This window comes from Protopterus annectens, chromosome 2.part1 (assembly GCF_019279795.1).
Source record: "Protopterus annectens isolate FY-2018-M chromosome 2.part1, PAN1.0, whole genome shotgun sequence".
Taxonomy (NCBI): Eukaryota; Metazoa; Chordata; order Ceratodontiformes; family Protopteridae; genus Protopterus; species Protopterus annectens.
Window position 1 is genome coordinate 1431750950 of NC_056729.1, and position 27629 is coordinate 1431778578.

Here is a 27629-nt window from a genome sequence, read left to right on the forward strand (position 1 = left end):
AGGGATAATGAGGTTCTCTGCTTGACATGGAGGGAGTCTATTCCACAGATGGGGGAGTCTCTGGGACACAAATCTGTCCCACCAACAATTCCTATTGATATCACAGACCAGGTTGAGGTCACGCATATGGGTTGCTCGAGTGGAGCTTGACTTGCGGATATGCAGCAGTCCCATCAAGGCGGGATCTGAGATTGCTTTGTATGCCAGACAGAGGTCACCTCTGAGGAGTCTGTATGAAACTGAGTAGAGGAACAGGGCTCTTTTAGCCTATCTGTGTAGGGTAGATGTTTGAGGCCCTGGATTCTCCTGGTGAGGAACCTCTGTGGTCTCTCCAGCTGCTGCATGTGCTTTGCGAGGTACATGCCTAAGGGGGACACTCATGCACTGTGGCAGCTGGGGGCAATGATGGATGTAAGTACACATGTTGTTCTAGCTTCCCTTACTATGTATAGTATCTGCATGTGTCTCAGTCATAACTATATTTGTAAGTGGATAGAGTCCTACTTGTAATATTTGTTTTTTCACACCTCTGTAGCTATTACTGGAGGATTGTCTTTTACATCGTCATCTACTGACCATGAAATAGGGGTGTGGTTGGTGATACACTTGATTCAGCTGTGACACAGGACACAGTGGAAAGGGAGAGTATGCAGAGGTCTATAACTGCTGGAATGACCACACACAGCACAGCATCCAGTCTGTGTGACTGCTGAGTCCCACATATGCTGCTGACACCCTGTCAGATGAGGAAGAGGTTGCTGAACACAGCCAGAGGTATACCCATGGTAATCCCAACATTGCTGAGACATGCAGACACTGCATGGGCATGGTTCATTGATGTGACAGCAGGCAGTTGGTGCATAGCTGAGGAGGGATCTTTCTGCTGCAGGTCTATCCCTGACAGCAGCATTTAGTTTGAATAAACTCAAATGCATCTGTTTATAGAAAAGTACTTCCAGAGAAGTAAGTCATCCGAAAACAGTACACCTATCTACTCCTATGGATCTGTGTGCAGATTAACCACTTTAGCACATGGACTAGACCAAAAAAATATGCCAGTCTCTATAGTTCTGATTAATGTAATGATTAATCCCTCATACTATGTCATCATGTGTACCAGAGGTTTTAGCATGTTTCAGGCCATTACTCAAATAATAGGTTTTAATCTGTTTACTCTTGCACCCATATTTCTTACTTACTCCTTGTTAGGCATAGTCTCCTGCAGCATCATAGCTCTCTACCTCTTAGCACAAGAATTCTGGACAAAGCCAAAAATAATGTGAGCCAAAGACCAAAAATCAGGGATAGATTTTAAATTTTAGTGTTATAAACTCAGAATATTGCTGGAATAACACGTTTTATGTTACCATTTTCTGAAGGCTATAACTCAATTTTTTCTGCTATTACTTCACTGCAGTCCTTAATGATTTGTCATAAAAGTACAACTTTTATGAAGGACAGATCAGAAATATGAGCAAAATCTAGAATTCTGCAAAATCCTGGGTAATTGAGAGACATATGCATTATGGCAATGGGTCTAGGACACATGCTCGACTAGCATATGTCTGAATCACAAAACATCGAACACACATACACGAAAGCGCTTAACATCGAAAAGCGCTTCCATGTATGTGTAGTTCAAAAAAAAAATCTACGTTTCTGCAGGAGGGCTTTTCCCCCTATACCCCCCCACACACCCCTACTTTATTATTCGCACTCCGAGATCGCACTACAGTGGGGAAAAGGGAATTTTCCCTTACCCGCACTGTAGTCCGATCTATGAAACAGGCACACATACATGGAAGCGCTTGTCAATGTTAAGCGTTTCGTGTATGTGTGTTCGATGTTTTGTGATTCAAAAATCAAATGCACTCAATTTGTTGCAATCAAAAGATAAAGAAAGTTGCATTACTAACATTCTGCCATTACACTCCAATTAGCCTTGTTCATGGGCCTTCCATGCTGGTGAGACAAAATGTTCTTGTTTTTCTCAGCACTGTATGCTTGAATTAGCTAACATACATATGTATCAGAAAATCTTAAGAGTGCTTACTTTTGTCAGAGAATGTTTTGGTTTCTTGATGCCAGTCACAAGAAAGGAATGAACTGCCTTGCGGATGTATGTACATTTACCATTGCTAAATAAAAAGCAGACTTGCTATATACAATAAAAACATTCTTTTGCCTACTCTGCTTCATTTTAAGTGTTTTGACAATTAATCAAGACAGATAAGGAAAGGAAAAGCACCATTCAAAGCAGCAAATTACTTCTGCTGGGTTACTTCCAGCAATGCCTCCCAGTTAGGCCAAATTAACAGTGCTGTCAGACGTAGCTTAGGTTCATAGATTAGTACTAAGCTAACTGCCCTTGCGAGCCATTTTAAGCTTAGCCAATTATCCCTTGTGAGACTCAAACCCTGCAACTTTTGTTTGTAAGGCAAACACCTTAACCATTAGGTCACCCTCCCAACACTTTTAGCTTATAACTGAATGAATTACTGCATAATAATATTTAAAGAAATGTTATATGCCCTTGTTTAAAAATAAATATATATCAATTGTAAATCGCAGAGTTTAAATAGAAGGCATGTACCACATTTTTAATGTGACACACAGAACTGTTCATTCTGAATTCTGGAATTAATATCTGGCTTCATCATTAATGGTTGGAATGGTGTCTCAGGATTAAACTTTCAAGTCAATCTTATGACGTATTTGGAGGTAATTAATAACAGTAGTTTTTCTTTCCTCCATATATAATTTCATTTTGGTTATGTCTGTGTAAAGGTTCCTTATGTAAGGACTGAATCATTTACTAAAAACTGCTCTGACAAAAGGACCGAACCCTTAATATATCCATGTGAAATAATTTACTAAGTTACACCTGTATTTACTCACTGGAATTCCCAAGTTTCGTAAGACAGAGTTACACTTTAAGGATGTGCATTTAAACAAGTTAGTGATTCAGCACATTAAAAGAAAGAACTGAACAAGTCAAGAAGTACTGAAATCATTTGACACTACGTACTATATTATTTTTACAGCTAATGTTTCTAATTCTGTTTGAGATTACTTATTTTAAGAATGCTGTCGAGGTAATTACAAAGTTTCAAAGAATGGTGGGAAATGAATAAGGTAGCTCAGATATTACTTTATACCACAGAGACCACACTGTTTATTTTTCTAGTTATAAGTAGGCAGACTAGGCCACAGACAGTCCATTCTCAACCTTAAGCGTTTTACAAGATGAATGGTAATTTCTTAGAAAACGGAGAAAATACTTTCAGTGATTTCATTTGAATGAAATGATCAAAGGACACAACCAAAGGATGGGATCTAACACATGGGTGTAGCAAGAGTTAAAAGCCTTTACCATCCTGTTCTCATTACTCTGAGCTGAGAAATCCACCCCACCCCATCCAATGGGAGCAGTGTACTCCCAATACAATAGTTTGCAACTCGGAGGTATTGAGTTGAAGTGAGTGTTGCTACTTCCAGATGAGTTAATGAGATTCCCCAACAATCTATGTTAATGAATCTCCTTACTTATTTTGTGCATAGTGTCAGAACTGTTCAATCACTTAGTAGGGTCAGAGAGTCCAGGTGAAGTTCTTGGGTGCAGCACCTCCATCTGCGTATCTGACCTGGTATGGTAGGCAGCTGGCCTGCAGTACTAGGTCTGGAATACTGTTTGAGCTGCACAGCCATGAGACCATTCACAGTAACACCTCTATCTGCAGTGTGGATGACTGAACACAGGGTTGATGGGCAGCATATTCATTATGTCCTCCTTCACCCTGTTCAGGAAGAAAGACAGACATGTGGGCCACTAGCCTACCAGGGAATTCATTCAATTTTCTTTGTTTAAACTTAACATGTTGAATGAGTAGTCTCCAAAGGAATACAGGGAACATCTTGCACTACACATAGCCAAGCACATAAATGGTCCTGCATATGCCCTCTAACTTCTGAAACATTCAGTACAAATGACAGCTGCCTGCAGTACCCATATCCATATGCAAGTGGAACTTCTGTCTCTTTCTGAAGCCTATTCAGTTCAATGGGTTTTGCCACTGATTTAGCCTTGTACATTGGTGAACCTTGCCAATTAATAGCAGTGAATTATTTTGGTGAAGTGAGTCCAGTTCTCCTTTTAGAATCAGGCATAGGGCTGTGGTAGTACCCCCTCAGCATATGCCAAACGGGGATTGGCAGACCCCTATCTTTTGGACTGAGGTATAGATTAACTTTGGGATCTGGCCCCAAATGTTCAATAAGGTAAACTCAGAATAAGTGAGACATTTCAGCACCATATGTGCATGAACAACATACTTAGATGATCAGTGAATCAAATGTAGACTCAGCAAGACGCAGCACATTAAAAACATATCATAGCACTAGGTCAGAGGAGTCTCTATCCTGAGTATTTTGTGGAAGCAAGAGAGTTATTTGGGAGTTTTAAGATTCACAGGAATATTGTGGTAAGCCATAGCAAATCTAGGCTGCCTTGTTGAACTGGTGGATCTTTAGTGCTTTGAAAGGATAAGGGTTATATGTGAAGTTTCTGAGTGGTTTATTAGAGATTGATTTCCGTGATGGGAGCTGTAGATCTTATCCATGTAAAGAAAATGAAACTTAAGAATTCACCTTCAGGAAAGGTTCAGTCACCTGATTGTCTATAGTTTCAGCCTCAGACCACAAGCAGTCGAGTGTTGTTGCGGGGTGGACTGTCAGGGTTTTTTGCTTCATTGCTCTTGTCTTGCCTTAGCTTAGTCCTCCTTATCTTACAGCTGCTCACAGTTTCTTCTGTCATCCTCAGGTTTGGCCTGTTCCTATATATTTGTCTTAGCTGTGTCAGAAATGGTATCTTCTATGATAGATCATCTTCCAAATTCCTGTAGGACTAAATGGTCCATCATGAACAATTAACAAACAAAGTCTCCCTAAAACTTATGCAGTGCAACACTGTTGACTCCCTGCACCCTCTTCATCATGTGGGGTCTTCATCTCGATGTCTTTGTATAATTATACTAACTCCATACTTGCATAACTATGAGAGAAGGAGAAAAACACCCTAAAAAAATTAGAATGCTTACAGGTCATAATGTAGCCCCGTAGTTTTCTCTTGTAGTAAAAGAAACATGGTTGGCAATCAGGTAAACATGAAAAAATAACATCAGCCCTTTATAAGGAAATACCCAAAATGAGTGATGCTGTCAATGCTATTCTTTCTAAACTGCTTTGTCTCAGCCTCCTCTTACATATAATTCTCTTTAAACATAGTCACAACATACTTTTTTCCATCAATTGGTTGGTGTTATTTATTTATTTAAATGTTTATAGTCAGTAGGAAATTATTGTTTATTTTTTTTATTAACACTTTTTAAATTCACTAAGCCATTTTCTAATATTCCCCTTACTACTCCAACACTGTTACATCCATAAATCTGTTTTCTGATATTCCCCTTCTCACACCTCAGAATGTATCCATTTAAACATCACAGTTTATGGTTTTCCTTTCCATACCCAGGCTGCATTTGTAGTCCTTATTTGCATAACTTAAAGATAATGTGCAAAGGTATTTTGTTTACTGAGGTAGATACGCCACAACTATCGAAGCAAACCAGGTAGATGAAAGTAGAAAAATAACCCTTTATTCAAACGAAGTAAGCGCTTTCACGTTACATAGAACGCTTCATCAGACTTTAACGTTAAAGTCTGATGAAGCGTTCTATGTAACGTGAAAGCGCTTACTTCGTTTGAATAAAGGGTTATTTTTCTACTTTCATCTACCTGGTTTGCTTCGATAGTTGTGGCGTATCTACCTCCTTCATTTTGGATTGTTTCTTGCTATTTGAGGTGATACCTTACCCTGTATTTGTTCTTCTTTTGTGTATTTTGTTTACTGTTCATTTTTTCTCTAATACTGTTCTTGTCTTGTCAAGTAGATTTTCTGATTATGAAATATGTTGTTTTTACTTCAGTCTTTTTTTCACTAGAACTATATTTATTATGTTTAATAAACTTGAGTTTGCATTTCCTTCCTGTATGCTAAGCAGCTGTCTAGGTACTTCATGATTTTGAGTAGTGGTTCTGTGTTTTGACAATGCAATTGGTGGCTAAGCACATTGAAATGGATAGGCATGCTTTCTGTAGTCTGCAGCAAAGAAGAATCCTCCTAAGTTCACAATGGCTATGCCCTTGCACTAATCCAGACTGACAGTATTCACCTCTTCCATGACCACCTCTGTTGCTATTATACCTACTCACTGTTGCTTTGTTTTTTCTCTCTCTATTAATCTACTGAAGAAACACACTTGCTATGGAACCAATATATATATATATATATATATATATATATATATATATATATATATATATATAAATAAAAAAAACACCTTAACTGTTTTTTGTATTGAATATGTTTCACAAATGGTTTTGTAGCCATGTATAACTATCAATAACGTGTATATTGTTAGTATGTAATCACTTTGTAATTTTTTGCAATGTCTTGGAGCTTTTCTCCCCGGACCTCCTCTAAAATGGACATATATCCAGTCAGACTATCCCGGATAATAAATGTGAAATAAAATAAATACATTTCGCCACATAATGTGACAGAGAAGATAATATAATCCATTAGTCAGTCAGGCAATCAAACAACAAATCAATGAATAACTAAATGCATTTATATTCAAATAAAAAATAGACAACTAGAACAGAATAAGACTCCTAGCAAAGTTCATAGTGCTTTTATTGTAATAAATAGTTGTGTATCATGGGATAATCACCCTAAGGGAGAAAACTAAAGGTATGTGAGCTGTGTGACTCTGAGCTTCATCATCCTGGTCTACTTTAGTGGTATAGGTAACCCTAACTCTGCCCCTGCCCCTAACTGTGCATCTTATCTTAATTGCTCATTCATCCTTGTTCGTCATATTTATCAGAAGATGCTATCATGTCTACAGAATCAGCACATTTGCCTGACCTCTCTTCCCTGGACAGACCAAGTGTCTGTGTCTAATTTTTACCATGAGAATACACACTGCAGATAATCATGAGAGGAAAAAAAAACAAAAATTATATGTTTTGATACATTCAGCTTGGCATTAGTACATTTCATAGACATTCTGTATAGTCTAGCAGTACCTATTTTTTATTTAACCCATGTTCAGAACCTCAAATGAGTCTTTTGGAGGCATTCCTCAAGAACCAAAGCTTGAAATAAGGGTACAGACTTTTGGTACATTATCCCATACTCCTTTTAGATAGTCAATTTGCATTACTATTGGCACTATCAGAGTGATGTTATAGGACTGCAAAGCTAAACTCCGTCTAAGAAGCTTCCAATTTTCTCAACTTACTGTATGTAGCCATTGCAACAGGTAATGAACTGTAGGATCATTTTTTTATGTAGAGTCCAAATTATACCCAAACATTCTTTCTGTTTGGTTACATAAGACTCCTGCGTGGGTTGAATGAAATCTGTGGCCCAAGTAAACTTTTGATGTTCTTTCCCCTCTGAGGAAATCTGGCTAAGTATAGTCCCAACCCCACAGTTAGACGCATCTGCTTGTTCAATGAATTCTTAACTATAATCAGGTGATTGGCTTATATCAAGGGTCCACTAAGAGTCTCCTTCAGCTTTTGAAATGCATGCTTTCAGGATGGTGTTCAGGCAACCTTATCTGATCTATTTTTCATGCTAAGGTTTGTAAAGGAAGCAGCTGTTGCACTATACAGGAGAACAAATTTCCTATAGTACCCTGCTGTCCCTAGAAATACCTGGACCTGTTTCTAGTTTATAGGACTGGCCATGTCTGAATAACCTCAGACTTGTCAGGTTCTGGCCTAGTCTTTCCACCTCTCACTTTGTGACCAGGATAATCTCTGCCATACCCATCTGCCACTTGTTATCCTTAATACACTGCTCTGTCCGTTGCAATCTGCCCAACCCTTCCATGAGGTGCTGTAGATGATGATATCATTCAGATAAACAAGGGCATAATCTCCTATTGGTATGTGATCTACCAACCTCTGAAAGGTTGCAGGGGCATTCTTCATACCAAAAGGCATCTTCATAAACTCATATAATCCAAATGGGGTCAAAAATACTGACCTCTCCCTCACTACAGGTGTCAAGGGTACCTGCCAGTAACCCTTGGTCAAGTCAATAGTATTTAGATACATATCCCTATCCATCTTTGTCCTGGATGCTGGGTAAGCATCTGACTCTATATGACTGTTCAGTTTCCTGTAATCCACACAGAAATGAGTGCTGCCATCCTTCTTTGGTACAACCTGCAGACTGTTGGACTCTTGTATTAACCCCCACCCCCTGTTCTGAAATATCCTTAAGCTATTCTTTCAGAGTTAGTCTAATTCTTTATGGCACTCTATAGGGTTATTGTTTGATTGTACACTGGAGCCTTGTTTACATTGTGCTCCACCAAGTGGGCATATACTGGCCTGCCAGCAAACATATCCCCAAATTCTGCAATACTGCTCAGATTTCCTGAACCTGGTAGGGAGTAATTCTGAGGAGAGTGTCACCCCATCCACTAAGGTGTCAAATTAAGCATCACCGAAGACGTCTACCTTCTGAGCCCCTTCTGACACCTCCTATAACTCACTGTAGATACTAAGTACTAGGCTTCTCTGTCATAATAGGACTTTATCATGTTAACATGGTAGAGTTTGTGCTTTGGCCTCCTGCCTGGCAATTCCATCATATAGCTGATATCCCTCCTTTTTTACAATGGTAAAATGGCCCTCCTAGGCTGGCTGCAGTTTGTTGTGCCTTACAGGAATAAGAAGCATCATCTATTGCTGTATAGAATATTCTCTGACTCTGGCTGTCCTGTCACACAAGACATTCTGTTGCTGTTGTGCCTGTGCTACATGCTCCTGGGCTACCCCCATGAGCTCCCCAAATGTACTGTACAGTTTCATTGTAGGAAACATGCATGCTCTCTCACTCATCATGAATCATATCCAGGGGCCCTCTTACCATGACACTATATAGTAGCTGAAAGGGTGAGAAAGCAAAGGATTTCTGTGAACCTCAATGAATGCAAAGAGAAGATAGGGCAGATACTTGTCCTACTTTCTGTTGAACATTGTCTTCAGTGTGGAGTTTGTCTGTAGATGGTAGGGGAAGGTCTTTAGGTGTTTCATAGCATGGCCAAAAACATGCTAGCATGCCTGGCATAAAGTTAGTACCTCTATTTGTTGGTATTTCCCTAGGAAAACCATATCATGCTGAAAATCTCTAGCAACGCATTTGCTATTTTCTTTGCTCTGATGGAAGACAGGACACTACTTCTGGGTATCCAGTACCTTAATCCATCACTAACAGGATATATTTCTTATCTGTGAAACTTGGTTACTCATATCTCCTGCAATAGCCATAGCTACCCTCTGGAATGTTTCCTCAACAACAAGCATTAAAGCAGACTTGGCTTTGTCTTCAGCCTTGCCAGCCTTCTGGCATTACTCACAGGTCCTGCAGCATGTTGCAACTCCTGCCCAATGAACCTTCTACATAAGCCATCTTTTAGTATGCTTTATGCCTATATGCAAAAGGAATAAAGGGATATCATGAGCTATGGTCAGAAGTGCCAGCCGGTAGGCCCTGGGTAGTGCCATCTGCTGTACAGGAGCTTCCTTAACTCTCTCGCTCAAGTCCTATAAAGTAGGCTCTTAGACTTGAGCATGCCTCAGTTACTTACTAACCACACCCTAGTTCCCCTTCCAAAAGAATCCGGTATCATCTGTCAGTGGTGCCTCAAAGTTCTGGCAGATTACTATCACTTTCCTCTCCCCTAAACATGAGAAGGTGAAAAAAACAAAACAAAACAAAAAAAACAAAACAAAAAAAAAAAAAAAACAAAGTAACATTCTGAGTCATTCAGCCTGGCATTAATAAATTTCATAGACATTCCCATTATTTATTTATTTATTTTACATTTGGTTACCAGGATAGTCCGACTGGACACAGGTCCTTTTTCAGCAGAGGCCTGGGGAGAAAAGCTCAACAAGTAACAATAAACAGTATACATTTCCAACAAGGTTCATAATTTACAATAGTCAGTTTGATCAGTATTTAACAGAATAGCATGTATATTCATACAAATTTAGAGAGGGGATATAATAGAATTTTGAGGGAATGTTAAGAAGAGGCAGATAATAAGAGAGAGTCATAGAGAAGGAGATGTAGCAAGTGACATAAAATAGGTATAGTTAGAATTCAATATGAAGTGGTTGTTCAAGAAACAAGGAATGAAGGTAGAGAAACTTAGCCAGGACTTGTGCAGTTACATAACCAAATATCATTTAGGTACGTTTTTAGTACTTTTTTAAATTGTGTAGGCGACAATATTGATGAGATGTTAGTAGGCAGAGTATTCCATTTTCTAGCTATAAAATGTGTGTACAGGGTGGTTTCAGCTGTGTTGTAGGCGTTTGTTACTTCAAGAAGATATTTGCTACTAGAGTATAATACTCTGTTACTGGAGTAGGGGTGAAGGATATTGTTTAGTGCAGGTATTTTATCTGGGTAGTGTACAGTTTTGTGGGTGACGATAAGTTGATTATAGAGGAGGAACTGTGGAGGTTCGAGCCAATTTAGTTGTTTAAGGGCTAGGCAGTGGTGTGATCTAGGTGGAGATTCAGTGGCAAACTTAGCAATTTTGCTATAACAGACCTCTAGTTTTGTCATATCTGTTTTTCTCAGATTTGTAAGTATGGGGAAGCATAGAGGAGTATAGACATGAGGTGTGTTTCAGCTTTTGTAGATTTAGTGTTTTTAGTGAAGTACTATTTATTTCTATATAGTATTCCTAGTTTTTTGTGCACTTTATTTATGGTCAGGGAGATATGGATATCAAATTTTAAGAAGCAGTCAATCTCAACACCTAGTAGTTTGGTGTGAGTAACTGGGCAGATGGTTGTTTTATTACTGGAGAATATGCTGAATTCAGGAATAGAAGATGTATGTTGAGGGGGGATGGAAGATCATTAGTTTTGCTTTGTTGGGATTTAGTTTTAGTTGGGAATTGGAAAGCCATGCTTCAACAGAAAGAAAGGAGTCTTGGGTTAGTGAATGTAGCTCTTTAAGGAAGAGGATGTGCAGATTAATGTAGAGTCATCTGCATAATGGCTGACTGATGCGTGTAGTGTAGCAGTGTGGAGGTTATTGATGAAGATGAAGAACACTAAAGGTCCGAGTACTGAGCCTTGGGGAACTCCTAGTGTGACTGGGGGTAGGGGAGAGCGTTCTCATTGCCATTGAACAGTTTGCTGTTTACCTGCTATGTAACTATGAAACCATGTAATAGAAGAATCACAAAGATTTAGTTCTGAGAGGGCTTGAATGAGTTTGTGTGATTGGCCATATTGGAGACCTTGGAAAGATCAAGGAAGATAGCAGATACATACTTACCATTGTTTCTATGGAGATTTATTGTGTGAGTGAAAGGCATAAGCTTATAGCTGTCCAGAATATTTGGGGGTCATTTTTATGTTGGATCTGAATATTATGATAGTATTTAATTTTTGTCTAAGTTGACCATTTTTTCACTTTGTTCCTAAGTTCTAGGTATACCTGCTTTGAGGCATGGGTTCTTGTTTAGTGCCATTAGGCCCAAGCTTTATTTCTGGTTCTAAGCAGAGATTTGGGCTATTTGCTCAGCCAAGGGGCAGGGATGGATTTTACTCGGATGTTCCTAGGTGGGGCTTGTGATTTTAAGATGTCTAAGAATGTTGAGTTAAAGTATTCTACGGCTGCATCTAGGTTGAGATGTTTGAGAGGGCTTCAGTTGTAACACGCTAGAGTATTAATGAAGTTAGAGGGGATGAACATCTTTTGGTTTCTGATTAGCTAGCAGATAATGGGTTTCTCTAGATTAGGTTGGTGCCTTATTATGAATGTTGGAAAATTATTGCTTAGACTGTCAGGGAGGCAGCCTGAGTGACACATTAGGGCCAGTTTGTTAGTCAAAATCCAGTCAAGGGTGGATTGCCTCTTGGTTGCTTTGTCTATTCTTGTTAGGGATTGGATGGTTTGGGAGAAACCATGAAGGCTTATGTAATTAGTGGGAGTACAGGAGTTACTACTATACTGTAGTATAGAATATGATACATGCACTATGAAAACATGCAGTGTTACCACTACAACTGAAATGAATGTTGTATGTAGTTAAAATACTGGACTAAGTTTTACTCTTTAGTTCCTACTGTAAGCATATCTCTTTGTGGTGCTTAGTATGTTTGACATTCAACAGTTGCACGTTTTATACACAGTCACAGTAGCTAAACATTATTCTGATAATAAATTGTACAATTGGCGGAGCTGCAAACTGGCTAGAAGATGAAAAAAAAGTGCAGCACGTCCTCTATAAAAATGGCAAAAGAGAAAAAAAGAGCAAATGGAGACGGGCTACATTTACAACAGATACCCCACTTATGCAATTTACCTGTATGCATGAAACTTTTTGTCTGTTTGATAACCAGGTAAGCACAACGAACAAAGAGGGCCTCTTCAGGGATGACAAAACAACACTGTCTACTTAAGGGTCTTGTTCAGAAACATATAGTAAGCAAATAAAAGTGGAAGGAGTCAAATGGTGTGACCTTGTCTGCAAAAAACAGCTCTTTAGCAACTCAAAGCTTCAATCAACTCCCATAGCTACCAGACAACAGAAACCATTAATTGCAATATTATAACAAAAGTCCAAATTAAAGTACATAAATGGTTGCACAATACTATTATAGGTTATTTTTAATATGCAATAATACATGTGGTGACCTCACTATATCCCAAAACAGTATGTGGAAGGTATACCGTAATACAGTTGTGCACACCTAAACTGGGAATATATAGAGCTAAACATATTGTAAGAACATAATTACTAGTGCGTGACAAAGACACCTGGTTGATGAGCAGATTAACATTACACTGTATATCAATAAACCAATTATATGAGAGCCTTGCTGTTAAGTTGTCGCCTCTGTGCACCTACATCATTTTTGATCACATATCATCACCACATCTTATTAAAATCTCATTTCCATGAACTACATTACAACATCCAACAAAGAAAAAAGGAACATTATATGTGCTTTACATAGTGGCTACTTCACACATCAGTCAGCATCAACATGCCATATCCCTGACACATGCTATAGGTGCAGCAAGCCCATGGTATATTGTAGTAGTAACTAAATGGACCTTGCTAACAGCCAATGACACAACATATCGACATATTAAAAAAATAAAAGGCTAAGACCTCCCAGTCTACTCATTGTTATTACTTTCATAATATAAATACATTTCATTTTATCTGTGTCTACTACTCATATAAATGAATTACACAGAACCTGCTGCAAATAATTTTACATGTTTATAATGTTCATTACACGTGCGGTTGTTAAACATTTCCGTAAACATAATGCATGTTGAACATATTTTATTTTACCCATGCATGGCACTTTTGTCAGTACACTGATTATCATGTGTACTGTTATGCAATCATATAATCATTCCTACAAATATGCAAGAAGTACATACGGGTGACTGGGAAATATACCAGTCATAACTCTTCAGTTCCCAGCTTTGTTGCCTCACAGCAAGAGGTTCTCCCATTCGATTCTCGGCTGGAGCACCTTCTGTGTGGAGTCTGCATGCCCTCCCCATGGTTGAGTGGCGTTCGAAAGACATGCGTAGAATGGGCGTGCCTTCGTTGAAGGTTGGGCGTCGAGCTGGCACCTAGGCGCCCGTAAAAAATCTACTGCCAATAATTAGCGGACCGGAGTTCCGCTGTGGCGACCTCTAATCGGGAAAAGCCGAAAGATGAAGAAAAACAACTCTTCAGTTCCCAACATATTCAACTGCATTTTATCAGCATAACAAAAATATTAATTTGCATTTGTTTTCTGGGGAAGAGCACTGATATCCATGGATATTTTTCAGAATTAGCCTGTGACTGGTGTTTGGTTAAATGACTTACCCAGAGTCACAGAGTTAGACAGTGGAGGCTGAGGGAATCAAACTTTGCATCACAGGAAACATCTCATTAACAGCTCCTTAATCCTTTAAGCCAACTCCCAGATCTGCCAAATAGATTATAACAGTATGTGAAACTGGCTAGTATATCTTCTGTTACTGCATAAGATTGGTATGTGACCATATTATTACTGTTGTATTGTGTCCAAAATAATTGCATTACTAATATGTATAAACCAAAATCAACTCCCTGCTGCACATTGCAATTTACTTTACAGTGTTATACACACATAGCGTTATAATGTTTAGACTACCACTTACTAGTAGACATCAGTTGTATGCATATGCAGGTATTACCGTATTACTGAAGACATGCTTGCAAAGACCAGTCTCTTCTGTAACTCTGCTCATTTCTCACTGTTGATGTATCATGCTCATCTTCAAGTCTTTTTATTTCTTTTGTAAATCTGTGCTGGTCCTGTAGGTTGTGATTAGTTCTTTGGAAGTGTGGCTTTCCTAATCCCTCCTGACTGTGATATACACTTACACAAAATTTTCCAATTATTCAACCCCCACCCCAGGACTGGGGTACCATCTGGAATGGACTGTTAAAGACATGGTTCAGGAAAAGAGTGTGTGTAAGATCCTGTCTGCAGAAGACAGTTTGACACACTACTAGGAGGTCCTTCCACCTATATGCTGATGTTATTCAGAAGGCCATTGTGAGCTGTTAGGTCTAGATCTCTAAGGTGCATTTGTGCCCCTTGCTAAAATTTTGACTTGACATGCCATCATGGCCTGCACATTCATCTGATCTGGTCATTGTTCATGGCTTTAGTCTTCCTTCAGTGGGGCATCAAGATTGGTCTGGCTGACATCAGCATATCATCCCCATATGTTCTCTAAAAAAGGGCTGAGCAGGCATTATGTCATCATTCCTCTCTCCCCCTGAGGTCTTAAAGAGGATCGGAAAACTAATGAAAACCAAGTTGCTTGAGTCACAGTAAGGGTTTTATTCCTGTACAGTAACAAAGATGGTTTCCTCTGCAAACCTGTGGATTTTGGCACATGCGTTTGGACTCAACAAGGGTTGGCAGATATTGGTACTGTTTTTTTCTATTCCCTGAAATTTTGAAACATTGTATGCTAGTGAGCTCTATTATTAATGAATGGTGTTGAGGAATAAAACATTGCATCCATTTTGTCATACAAGTCTGTAGTATTCTGCAATTCTCGTATATACGAGATTACCTCTACATGGAGAGAGAGCGTAGCTTCTTCATAATTATGTTACATTTATTGCACTGTATTCATAACATGCAAATGACTATACTGTTCCTGCCATGTGTTTATTGATGTTAAAGACTTGCACGGAGGATACTACCAGTATATCATGAAACTGCCTACATTTGTAAGGTTTTCTTTGCAAACTGCTTTATGTCGGTAATACTTCCACTTTAATGCTTGTTATGGACATGTTTTGTGGGAAACAATGCATACTTTTTCATGTATGTATTGCTATCTATATGCTATTTCACATTCTTAGCATACAAAACTATTTGCTGTCCAAAACTACCTATAACCATGTGCGTCATACCCACACAGTCTACAGATAATTATATATCTATGTGGCTATCTACAAGTGTATAATTCTCTCTAAATGCATATATATATATATATATATATATATATATATAGAGAGAGAGAGAGAGAGAGAAATAGATATACATATATATATATATATAAATATATACACTCACATATATATATATGTGTGGGTCCCTATTAGAAGCTTGAGTTATCAGAAACTTGAAATTCATATTGTCGAGATGATATGATAGTTTCTGAAAACTCAAATTTAAATGGAGATGGCAGTTCAGTGCGGATCGGGGAATTTACCCTTTGCCCCACTGTAGAGCGATCTTGGAGTTGGCATATTTAATACGCAGGAGGTGTGGAGGTGCAAGTGCATGTGTATCTATCTACATGTATATATATATATATATATATATATATATATATATATATATATATATATATAATATTTATTATTTATAATATTTGTTTACCAGGTGCATGTCCACGGCTAGTGAAGTTTTGCTTTACTGGCCTGAATGCAACCATAATGACTTAAATTCAGAAGCCATGAAGTTGAAATGCGTTTTGTCCTTAAGGGGTAATTTGCATATGTCCCATGGGCTTCCATTACAGGAGGTTTAATGTATCACACAGTAAACACTTTAGCTTGGCTAGGTTTTTCTGTCAGTTTTTTTTACTGAATTGTTTGTCTGTGTGACCTTTTGACCCTTTGATTTATATGTATATGTATATATATATATATAAATATATATATACATATATATATATATATATATATATATATATATACACACACATATAATATATATATATATATATATATATATATATATATATATATATATATATATATATATATATATATATATTAATATTATGGGTCCTCTTCAAAACATCTAAAACCCATAACATCTAGTTTCATAACACTGACACCAGAACATCTAAAACCTAAAACATTGAATTTCATAACATCTAACAGTACAAATCACATGAAAATAACAAGCTCCTCCACATATAATGACATATAATGACACCAAACTACCAAACACACTTTTTACTATATTTCTGCAAGGGGGCTTGATACACCGGGGTTAGGAAATTAACTTTTCCCACTGTAGTGCGATCTTGGAGTTGGTATATTTAATTTATGGACAGTGCAGGTGGGATTGCCCCCCTGCAGAAACATAGTAAAAAGTGTGTTTGGTAGTTTGGTGTCATTATATGTGGAGGGGATGTTATTTTCTTGTGATTTGTAGTGTTAGATGTTATGAAATTCGATGTTATGGGTTTTAGATGTTTTGGATTTTAGATGTTCTGGTCTCAATGTTATGAAATTAGATGTTATGGGTTTTAGATGTTTACAAGTAGACCCATAAATTATATACAAACAGATAGATATAGATGTATGTGTGTGTGTGTGTGTGTGTGTGTGTGTGTGTGTGTGTGTGTGTGTGTGTGTGTGTTAGTATTATTATCTTGTCTTGTACTGTACAGATCTCCATGCATTTCAATACCTTAGCATTTTGCAGTATTGAATTTTGGCAAAATCAACATATACTGCATTATTGCATTACCTATAAATTTGTATAGTCAATACTCAGAGGTGACCTGTGTATCACTTTTTGAGCCGTAAAAATTCCAATCCTGACTTCCTATTTCTTAGTAATACCAGTGGCTGTACAAACACTTGTACTGGAGTCTTAAATCCACAGCAACAAATAAACAAGAATTGTTGGAGTAGAAGGGGGTTCCAAATATGTATTACCAGCCTGTGCTATAAGTTACCTCCACAGGTCAAGCAAAGTACCACTTTGTTTTTTAGGATAGTCATGACAATTGGATGGGTAGACACAAATTTACACTGGGTTATCATGTAAGGCCCTGCTCGATTTGGCAGGTGAGCAGTACGAAGTGCTTGCAAGGACGTCAGCCACTTTTACCAATGTCTACTTAAAGACGTATGGATAGGCATTTTATGGCTCCTATAATTGGTTGCCTGGTACTGTTTTTATGTTCTTAATGTTACAGTTCACATGCATATCACACATGACCAGTGGGCAACCTAGGAGCAACATCAGGTTTCATTAGTGCTTTAATTACTCCAGAAATATGGAGTAGTGTAACAAAAGTTTTTTGGAATTACACTAATACGTCTAGATTCTAAGAAGCTTAGGTATCAGGCCCATGTCCAAAAGATAGTGAAAATTAAATAACATGCCGAAAAGATAGTGCAGTACTTGGTGGGAAGCTAGACTACTTGTAATACTTAGTTTCACATACAGGTATCAGGAGTTAGAGCCCTGCACAAATGTACAGTAGTGGGTAGTGTCAGCCGTCCCATGAATTCCTCTGGTGAATGGCTTGTTTTAGTGCATTATTAAAAATGTTTGCATTCCATGGTGGACAGTTTGGCCCACATCCATGTCCCTTATCTTGGATAGGGTAAATACAGACATGACTGCTGTGTTGGCCATCATTGGTACATTTACTAGTCTTCCCTATAGATGCAGCTGTTGCACTGGATAGCCTCACAGTCCTCTAGCTCACTCTATATGTTGGACCTTGTAGACAGACTCCCCAAAACAGACAGAGCTTCTGCACACATGGACTTCAGACAGACTCAGAAGTCCCACAGAGTCATTGGGCAGTGATGGTAGTATGCTTATAGAGATAATGAGGATTATTAGCATTGGATGTTACTGAATTTCATTATCTTGTCTTACAGTAGGCCCCCATTCAGTTCAATTCCTCAATATTGCGAAGTTTTGAATTGGATGAATCCATCCCTGGGATGAAGATTTACTGGAGGTGGTCATAGTCTACTGTTTGGAGCAGCAACAGTGGAATAATGGATATCACATGCTCTTGACACTCCAATGTTTTAGAACCCAGACCATAATTTCTCCATTAAGTCCTTGGCCTACATCATACCTTCTTCCCAGAGGGCTATATGTAGTATATATAGTATCAGTGACACAGCAGGTAGCACATTTACATTTAGTGCAGATGGCTGTTGATTCTATTCCCACACCAGGAAGATTGATTGCTGATATTTCAGTGCAGCATGAGGGGGTGCTCCACTCCTGAGTGTGTTGACCTTTGGATGAAACATTAAACCAAGGCCTCATCTGCCTGAGTTAGTGGGAGCTCATGTGGATGTAAAGATCTCACAGCAGCTATCAAAAACAGTAGGGGAAGTTCCCCCAAAGCCATGATCAAATTTCTACTAGTACTATAAACACCATCTCAGGTCTTCCCTGAAAAGAGGATGCTAGCCTAGTTGGACTAACCCAGTCAACAAATGATAAATAAAATCAATATGTCCAGTTTGAGTTAGTCAGGGGAACCATCAAACTGTGCTAAAATTGAGTGTCCTTATTCTAAATTGTACATTCACATTGATATTTAAGTATCATGATATCAGGTACAGACTTGAGCAGGATGAATTTAACTTTGCCCTGCAGTAATATGTTTTGATAGTGGTGATTTTTCTATTGTTCCAGTAAGTATATTTGATTGTACTATGAAATTTATAGTGCAGAATATAAGTAAACCCTATCAGTGATTCTACTTGGTGCAGAGTGTTAAGGCTGTCTCCTCTAGTCATTGTAGTACAGGGTTTGAGTCCTTCAGTCCTCATTTGTCTGCTGTGTCACCTTAGCAAGTCACTCAACCTGATGTTGCTCCTAGGTTTCCCATTAAAAGGGTCTCCCTGGTTAACAAATGGGTGTTGTTCTTACTAATCTCCATACTTCTCAACCTCTTAGAGCAAGAAATCTGGACAAAGCCAAAAATAATGGGGGAACAATTGCCCAAAATAGGGACATATTTTAAATTGTTATAAACTTAGAAAGTTGATAAAGTAAAAGGTTTTACATTAGCATGCATTTTCTGAAGGGTATGAAGTCTGAATCTCAATTCCCTGTCATTAGTTAGTGACTTCAGTTCTCAATGATATACCTGAAAATCACACATTTTATGACGAACAGACCAAAAATATGAAGAAAAATATGGACATTCTATGAAAATCTGGACAGTTGAGAGTTATGCTAATTTCTGATTTGTTACTAGTAATTACATAGAACATATGTATGTTACTGCATTTCTTGAAGATATGAAAAAGAAGACATTAAAAGATAACACTGACTTATTAGCAGACTGTGTGATTCAAGGCTGTCAAGGAAAATGAAGGCCAGTCTCTTTACATTTCATGAATATATTAGTATTTTTCAGAGCATCCAGTATTATTATATATGTATATTATCACAGAAAGAAGTGACCTGCAGAAGCAATGACAAATGAATAATGTGTTGATTTTGTAGAAGTACAGCATTGACAGAACCCCACAATGACTAACAGTTGCAGAGACAAACAGTACCTACTAACTGGTTAATATTGAAGAGGAACTTGTCATGAGAGTTCTGGAGCTATTAATGACAGGGCTACATCAGTGGTGTGCTTTTCAAAATGCAAATCCACTTCCTGTGTGACTTTTCTCACTCGTGGAACATGTTTGGATCACACTGGAAGAATTTGTCTAGTATTGTGTTTGTAAGCATGTAATGAAGTTCCTCATAAGCTACATTTTTATAAAAATCATTCTGTATAGTGTGCTTTTTCAGTTCTAGGTGGAAAGTCCCTTTCATTTGAACTAGACGTTGATGTTTGAAACAGGCTTCCTGTACTTTCTTGTGCATCCTGTCTGCACTTGTGACTGAAATCTAAGAATTTTTATAATGCAGTTATTTTGCTTACTGTAGTACACTAAGACAAGTTTCCATACTTTAATTTCTTTAAGATTTATACAGTCTTAAACAATGATGTGGACTAAGATACACATGAGCATATTATATGCTTTCCTGTAGTGCATACTGTCATGCACACAGTTTTACACTTTTGTGGGTTTTAAAACACCCAGAAAAGAGTTTCTCTTTCTGCAGCTTCCTGTGTGTGTGCGCTAGCAGGAAGTGAGTGCTGTTCTTTTAATACCTGATGGTGTCTTTTTGCTTTGCACTAGCATCTAAAAGGTGCCAGCTTCATATCTTTCAAGTGTCGAAAATTTCACAGACTGTCCAGATTCTTGCCTCTTATTTTTAGTCTGATTCTTATAAAAGTTGTGGTTTTCTGGCAAATAATTGAAGGCTGCCATCATTAAATAATAACAAACACTTGAGCTTTAGACTTCATATTCTTCAGAAAATGCATGCTTATGAAAACGTTATTCTATCAACTTTCTACATTTATAAAAGCACTTTTAAAATATGTCCCTACTTTTGTCTTTGTCTCCCATTATTTTTGGCTTTGTCTCTGATTCTTGTGCTAAGAGGTTGACATATATGGCCAACATTCCTTATGCCACATGCATGATAGACTTCATTTACCTTTTTTTATCAATAGGTACAGGCATTATCTAATCTGGGAAGTATGCAAATTATGAAATGCTGCAAAGACTTCCCCAGACAGTTTTTCCTTTATGATTGCACCATTATCATGTATATCAAAATGTGTAGAAAGCCCTTATGGCACTGTAAAATGTGGTCTCCTGTAGCATAACCTTATACAAAGGGGTTTTTTTTCAAAGAAAAATGTTCAGTATTCTCCAGTGGAAAACACTACCTAGAACTCATGCAAGCATAGATTCTTATTGCATTTTGTTAAACAGGTACATCAAGTTGGCTCAGAAGAACTTTTTGCAGGAAGACATGAAGAAAATTCTACATATGAAGCTTTTTGTACAGTGTGCTACAGATGCAAGAAAGTTATCTACAGTAATATTCCATTCAGTGAGACATACATTAGGTACATTGTGAAAAACTCCATTATGTTCTACTCACTTTACGTGCAGCTGCTATTAACAATTTAGACAGACATTCCAAGTTCAGTAACAGCTAAGTTTATCCCTAGATACAAAAGTAAAAGTAAACTATCAGAAGTAATAGTTTAGACAGATAACTGAACAATATGAATTTGTTTCAGTCAGAAAAGATGAGAAGATATGTGTGTGTGTGTGTGTGTGTGTGTGTGTGTGTGTGTGTGTGTGTGTGTGTGTGTGTGTATGTGTCAGAAAGAGAGGGAAAGATGGTGGTATGAAGTTAATGTATTTTTATATAGTTATTCAGCTATATATAACAAAAATATGCTGGTAGAATTATGTAGCCAGTAAGGCGAATGGAGTAGTGAATAACATTTATGTAACCCCAAATATAGGAGCACTCTGTTTGATTTAAATGTGGGGTTTTAGTTTCCTTCTAAATTATGGAGTGTCATACATCATGCCATATAATGAAGATAGCTTTTGTAACCTCAAGCTGCAAAACACCCTCATGGGTGAAGCTCCCAGCAAGGATCATTATGATGATGACAAAAACTGCAAAATGTCTGCAAGGTGATTGATAGATTTTTTTTTATGCACATCTTGTAAATAAAGATTTTGAAGTCTAAGAGAATCTACACAGCTTCATGTTTGCAGCAGAATAACAGTGGTGAGTGGATATTTTAAGTTCAGTTAAATGACAGATCATTCTTGGTAGACCAAGTCCAGTTCACAAGGTCAGTTTGTTATTGCTGTCTCATGAGCAGTCCTTCACAAAATGCTAATACTAATACTGCTAATAATAACAGTGACAGGAAGTTAGCCCTTGTCTCTTCTATGACTGTCTAATCAAATAGTTTTGGAAACTGTAAATGAAGCCCATTTATGTGTTTAGCACAGTGAATTTTAAATGCTGGCAGAGAGGCCTGTTGGTTTAGAGTTAAAGATATTTTAACCATATGGTGGTTTCATCGTTGATTCCAAGTTTTTTTTCTCAGTTGCTTTTATTGAAAATTTTAACAACAAAACAATATATAATAGAAATATTATAAAACAACTATACATAGATAAAAGAACAATAATAAACAACAAATAAAATAATTATTTACAATGGTGTCTACTATAAAACAAATCTTTTTATACAGAAAAAGAAATGTGATGAGTGGTTGTTAGTTAATTATTAAAGTCTGTTTATCCAACAGTTCTTTGAATTTTAACCGTATAGTATATGAAGAGGTGATTCTAGATGTTCTTGTCCTGATTGTGATAAGTTCAAGATGGCAAACTTCAGTTGCCAAGTGTACAAATTCCTTCATAGTAGGAGTAGTCTGATTCTTCCAGTTCTTGCCGATGACTTTTCTTGCTAATGTTAAGATACTCCATAAAAGAGGGTATTCTATTTTCGTCGCACAAGTGGGAATAGGTATATCAAATATAATAAGAGATTTGGTCAGCATGAGTGTATCATTAAAACAGACTGTAAGAGAGAATTCATATTATCCCAATAAGCTTTAAGTTTTATACAATTGTAAAACTTATGCTGTCAGTCAGCTCTAACATTTAGTTTACATCTCCAACATCCTATGTCTTTATTATACACCAGTTCAACTTCATGTGGTGTGATAAAGGTTCTATGTAAGAACTTCCAAGAGAATATCCTCCACCTTAGTGATAAAGTAGTTTGTTTTGAAGGTTGACATATTAGTTTTTTATCATCTTCACTTGAGGAGTTATTATTAACTAGTCTAAATAATCCCAATAGCTTTCTCTGTGACATACTGTTGATTTCTTAAGTACCTTAAATATTTTAGATAGAAGTCCCTTTCCAATTATATTCTGGTGCATTAGAATAATGAGTAAATCAATGAATGTCGGGAAATAATTTCTAATTATTGGTTGCATTAGATTAATCTTATGCTCAACTAACTGTTTACAGTTTTGAATTTCTAACCACACGTCTTTGCTTAACTCAGACTTATTAATGATATGGTCAACATTTTGTAACTTCCCATTGTCTACTAATTGATACCAGTATAAAATGTTTTTGTCTTTAAATGTAGTTATTGTTGTTAAATTAAATGTATTAATACTATTTTTGAGAATGGGCAATTGGAAATACCAAGAAAATCCTGAAAATGAATTTTTAAAAGGAGGTTATTATCATATTAATATAATAATAGTTAACTGGTTTGTTTTTGTTTTCTGTAAAATAGTCTTTTACTAAGGAATGAAATTTATTAGTAGCTATTTTAGTACAATATAATTTTGTTAAATTACTGGGAAAAGCCGAAAGAAGAAGATTGGATTTACACCAAATACCTCCCTGAATATCTTTCCATTTGGCATTATTATTGTTATTTAACCAAGAAATTATTGTCTTAACAACTGAGGATAAGGAATATAATTCTATATCTGGAAGACCAATATGACCCGATGTCCAGTCTCTAATGTGATGGTTTAAAGCCAATCTAGGCTTGCTAGGAAACCATAAAAATCTCAGAAACAAAGAGTTATACACTTTTATGTTTTTATGGAAGTGGGATAGATAAAGATTATATCAATGGATAAAGACTGTATTATATAAAGAATTTTAGGAAGGATAATCATTTTAATTAAGGAGAGGCTCTCTTCCATAGTGAAAAAAATATTTCCTTTATTAAGAGTTTGTTTCATGGAATTTAAGTTATTATTGTAATTAAGGGTTGTTATAGCTTTAATATTATCAGACAAGATTATACCTAAATAAGTGATTTTTACCATTGTATACAGTGTATATATTTAATTTTTGCATCTGTTTATTAATATTATAATTACCAGGTAGTATTTAGTCTTATTCTCATTAAAACCGAGTCCTGATTTCTTCTGGAATATTTCTATTGCTTGGAATACTGCAATAAGAGAAGAATTGCAATCAGTCAATGTTAATAGGATCAAATAAAAGGAGAACCACCAAAGTATCAGGACCGATCTCTGCTGCTCCTAGCTCGAACAGGGCACAATCCACACAGTAAATTCTGTTAGTGATTCTGTTAGTAACACCAACAGTAAAAACGTATCCAAACTCTGTTACGAAAAACTTTTTATTCACCAAGGCACAGCTACTTCCTGCACGCAGTGCAGAATACAACGAACTAGCAAAACAGGTTTAGCGCTTTCATCTGTTCATAACAGACTTCCTCAGAACCTACAACTGACAGAAATAATACTTCTCTTATACAGCTTTTGGCGCCAAATCTATCAATAAATTAACTAATTAGTTAATTAAGTAATTAAACTTGCAGTATGTACATGATTTCATCTAAAAAAATACCTTAAAAACATTTCTATTAGTTCTATGTAAATACAATGTTCAAAATTAATTATATAAATAATACAAATAATACAAATAATGCATACTTAGTGTATAATACCCTTAACACAAGTACCGTTGGTATTGAAAATTACACTGAAATACACCACGTATTAGTCACTATTTGAATTTTTGTTAAAAATAAATATAAATGAAAGTATTTATATTTATATTATGTTAAAATGAACTAATTACTAATATTATTCCCCTAATGTCAAAAATGGTTTTAAACTAATGTACTCATTCAATCCTGGGTATGTAGTGGCATCAAGACAAATTTGCCATTTACTTTCCATGGCACCTAACTTCGCTTTCCAGTTGCCACTACCTATTGATCTATCTACTACTTCCAGGATGGCAAATTTAAATGTATGCTCTTTACCTTTATCTTTGACATGTTTGCTAAGTGCGTTTTTATCATCTTCTTTCTTTATTTTATAAGTGTGTTCATATATACGGGTTTTTAATTTTCTCTCTGTTTTGCCTATATAATATGCAGAACAGATTAAACACTTAGCTAAATACACAACTCCCTGACTATTACAATTGCCAGCTCTAAATTTGCATGTGCTTTTGATAACATTGTCTAATTTTACATGTTTGTCTTCATTAATATATTTACATTGTGTGCATGTACCACATCTTTTGGTACCATTTCCAATATTATCTTTTTTATATCTATACTCACTACTTTCGACTATTCTCTTAAGGTTCTTACCTGTTTTATATACTATTTGTGGATGGGGTCCCACTATATTTTCTATATCTTCCATGTTGTACAATAATGTCCAATATCTATATAAAATCTCTTTAACTAAATTAGTATGCACATTATACATAATCACACATACTCTTCTTTCAGCTGTCCTATTTGTTAATAGGATGTCATCTGCAAATAATTGTGTTTTGGGGATTAAATCATTATTTATAATAATGCCTTTGTTGTTTTTGTTTGATCTTATATAATTTGCAAAAGGTCCCATAACTAGAGCAAAAATCAATGGGGACAAAGGACAGCCCTTTTTAGTACCTTTAGTAATCATAATTGACTGGGAATTATATGAGCCTATCTTAATGTATGCAAATGACTTTTCATACAGAAGTTTGATTAATTATAAGAAATTGTTTAAAAAAATTACATTCCTCCAGTACTAATATTACTCCTAATCAATCAAATTAAATGCACTCTTAATATCCAGACTAACTAAAGTTATTTTTTTTTAATTATAGTATAATCAGTTATTAATAGTATTCTTTTGATATTATCATAGGTGTTGCTGTTCATTATAACCCCAGTCTGATCATTGTTCATCAAATAGTTTTATTCTAGAGGCATATATTGTCATGAAGATTTTATAATCTACACTTATTATTGAAATTGGTCTGTATGAAAAACATTGTGTTGAGTCATTGTCAGGTTTTAAAATTGGGGATACTGGGGTACATTTCCAGGATGGTGGCATCTTCATAAGTCCTTTAGCTATTGAAAATACCTCTAGTAAAATACTCAACCCACCCTTAGTCATCATTTTGTATAGTTCAGGTATTATACCATCATTTCCAGGTGCCTTTTTGGGTTTTAATTTATTATTTGAATTTTGAGTTCAGACATTGATATAGGCTTGTCAATTATTTTTATTTGATCTCCTGACAGTCTATTTTCAGTATATATTTTTATAAATGTTTTAATTAGACCTTGTGTATTCATTGTTGGTTTGTGTTGATTAATCTTATTAAAGTGAGACCTGAAAACATCCAGAATATGTTTTGTTTCAGTAATCTTCTTTTTACTATGAGAGGAGTACAATTCTTTAATGTGGCTAGTTTTAACAATCATTTTTGTTCTAGTAGCCAATTTATGCATGGATTTTGGATTTATGGGATACCAAGTTATATTAATCATTTCTAAAATTATTATAGTTTTATGTTGTCTTCTTCTTCTTCTTCTTCTTTCGACTGCTCCCGTTAGGGGTTTCCACAGCAGATCAACTGTTTCCATTTCTTTCTGTCCGCTGCATCTTGCTCTGTCACACCAACTGCCTGCATGTCCTCTCTCACCACATCCATAAACCTTATCGTAGGCCTCCCTCTTGTCCTGTTACCTGGCAGCTTCATCCTTAGCATCTTTTTCCCAATATACTCTGCATCCCTCCTCAGCACATAATCTTGCCTCTCTGGCTTTGTCTCCAAACCTTCCAACCTGGGATGACCCTCTAATATACTTATTCCTAATCCTGTCCATCCTCGTCACACCCAGTGCAAATCTTAACATCTTCAACTCTGCCACATCAAGCTCTGACTCCTGCCTTTTTGTCAGTGCCACTGTCTCCAACCTATATAACATAGCTGGTCTCACTACCCTCTTGTAGACCTTCCCTTTCACTCTTACAGGTACTCGTCCATCACAAATCACTACTGACACTCTTTTCCACCCACTCCATCCTGCTTGTACTCTCTTCTTCACCTCTCTTCCACACTCATCATTACTCTGAACTGTTGATCCCAAGTACTTAAACTCATCCACCTTCGCCACCTCTACTCCTTGCATCCTCAACATTCCTCTATCCTCCCTCTCATTCACACACATATATTCTGTCTTAGTCCTGCTGACCTTCATTCCTCTTCTCTCTAGAGCATATCTTCACTTCTCCAGGGTCTCCTCCACCTGTTCCCTACTCTCACTACCAATCACAATGTCATCTGCAAACATCATAGTCCACGGGGACTCCTGTCTGATCTCGTCTGTCAACCTGTCCATCATGATTGCAAATAAGAAAGGGCTCAGAGCTGATCCTTGATGTAATCCCACCTCCACCTTAAACGCATCTGTCACTCCCACCGCAGACCTCACCGCTGTCACACTA